Consider the following 2,295-nt stretch of genomic DNA (forward strand, 5'->3'; position numbering starts at 1 on the left):
TGAGANTAGAAAGATACATAAAAAACTGGTAACACTGGTTGCCTCTGCTAAGGGATCTACATGGCTGGGGGTCTCGGGGGGAAAGATTTCACTGAATATTTTTCTACCATTTGAGGGGTGTACAATATATTATTATCTCTTTTAAAAAATGTGAAAGCTCTTTAAAATAATAAAGTATTTAAGTAAATGGATGGGGCACACAAATAGGGCAGCCTAGAGAAGCACAGGTGTGGAAAGCAGTGGGGCAGAGATAAATCGTTGTTTTGGAACTGAAAGAATTCTGAAGGAAGCTAATGGAGACAACCTGATATAAATAATGGAAAATGCACTTAGCCAGAGGCCTGAAGCCTGGCTTCCAGCCTGGATCTTAGAGCCTCAGTTTTCTTACCCATATTAATACCTGCCCCACCCAGCTTACAACAGTGACAGGAGAGTATTTTGTGGGTGCAAAAATGCTACCAAAACATCAGGTAGCATTAATTTCTTGTTTAAATCATACAGTGCAACCATGACAATCTCTGTTTTGGTAGCATTGCCAGTGGTATTGGGATCTGTGTCAGCTCCCCTACCCAACTGCACCTGGATAAGGAAAAAAATAAATCTTCCTCCATACAAGGGTATTAGTGAGATGTGAATTGTTTTCTGTCTTAGGTTTCACTGTATAACAGTGAGTTCATTGATAAGAAACCATCAACGTTTATTCTCTACGTTCTTTCTATTAAGCCTCAATATCATAGGCCATTTTGTGAAGTGACTATTCAAGACCCCAGTGTCCTGGGTCTGTACCAGGAATTTACTGGTCTCTGCTGCATAGCTCTACTCAAAAAAAAACAGCGGTTAAGAAACATGATAACTTAAGAGCTTCTCATTGGAATTTTAAACTTTCACTAACCTACCATATAAGAGTTGTATGCTTGTTAAGAGGTCCTTAGAAAATGAAGAGGGTGCAAAGCATATGTTTCTCTTTTGTAATAGCATATTTCCACTGCCAATAAGGACTAAGAGATGCTCTCAGCCATCTTTCTTTCATGTGGTCACAGCAAACCCACAAGTCCAGTAGTATTTTCTCAGTGTATACTATGCATGGTGAACTCCACCAGTTCTGCTTACTATTCATAGCATGCATCTGTAAGATGGCTGGCCATGAAGCTAACTGGACTTCACAGGAATTGAACCCAGGACCTAGCACATTGTCTTCATTAAAGTGTGAGTTCCTTGAGGGCTAGGACTAAATCTTACGTCCACAGTGCCTAGCCTCACTACAATTTTGTGTGGTGATAAATGTATATTGGATGAATGTGTTCTAATCAGTTGAGCTCTCTAGCCATAATGAAAGTCAGCAGCATTGACTTACGAATCCTGTTCTCCTAAGTGGCAGGGAGATGCCTGAAAAAGTTCTATTGCCTAAATTAGTGTTAATATCAGGAAACAAGCTACTCAGTAAAACAAATCAATGTGCTAGCTCTTTCTGAGTTGTTACCCAATCACTGTTTAGTTTTTTGTTAAGTGTCACTTTATGCCATGTAGAGAAGGCTATGGGAAGTAAATTCTCTTTGTAAGTTTGCTTTTGTTCTCCTACCAAGAGTCAATTTAATTATGAAGGTATTTTTTAAGATTATTATATACTTATGAATTCCAATTATCAAAAAGCTAAAATACTTCCAAGATCTTAGAAAGTACACAATTTGAATAACTTTTTTTATTGTTCTTGGGATTGTGAAAAATCAGTAAAGGATGGTATTGCATTGCTCTTTCATCCTAATACTACTTTTATTTTGATGTACATTTCTGACAGCTTAGGTACATTTTATAGTTCTATTCCTTAAAAGTTTTAAGCATTTGGTGTATGTGGTACTAAAGTTTCTTCTCAGCTTTATTTCATTTTGCATGAAAGAACTTTGGGAAACAATTTTGGTAGTTTTTAAGCCTATACTTACTTTTGAATTTTTGAGATACCTTTTTAGAGAATCTGATTCTTGGAATTGCAAGAAACTGGTCCAAGATGATGTTGAAATCCCCTCTATAGTATCCCTGCCAAATGGTTGTCCAGTATTTGAACACACCTAGTGATGGGGAACTCATCACTTCTTCAGGAAGTCCTTTGGGCCTCTGTGCTGGAAAGACCTTCCTGTAAATTCTATCCAGGGCACTAGTTTACCTCTTGGACCACACAGAATATATCTACTTTTTCCTCTACACAGGCAACCTTGAGGTGTTTTTGTGTCTCTTTTTTTTTCAAGCTGAGCCATCCTGCCACCTGTTGGCAGCTCAGCAGCTGCTCAGCTCGGGCTGGGA

The sequence above is a fragment of the Hipposideros armiger genome, unplaced genomic scaffold (assembly GCF_001890085.2).
Source record: "Hipposideros armiger isolate ML-2016 unplaced genomic scaffold, ASM189008v1 scaffold_304, whole genome shotgun sequence".
In the NCBI taxonomy this organism is placed as follows: Eukaryota; Metazoa; Chordata; class Mammalia; order Chiroptera; family Hipposideridae; genus Hipposideros; species Hipposideros armiger.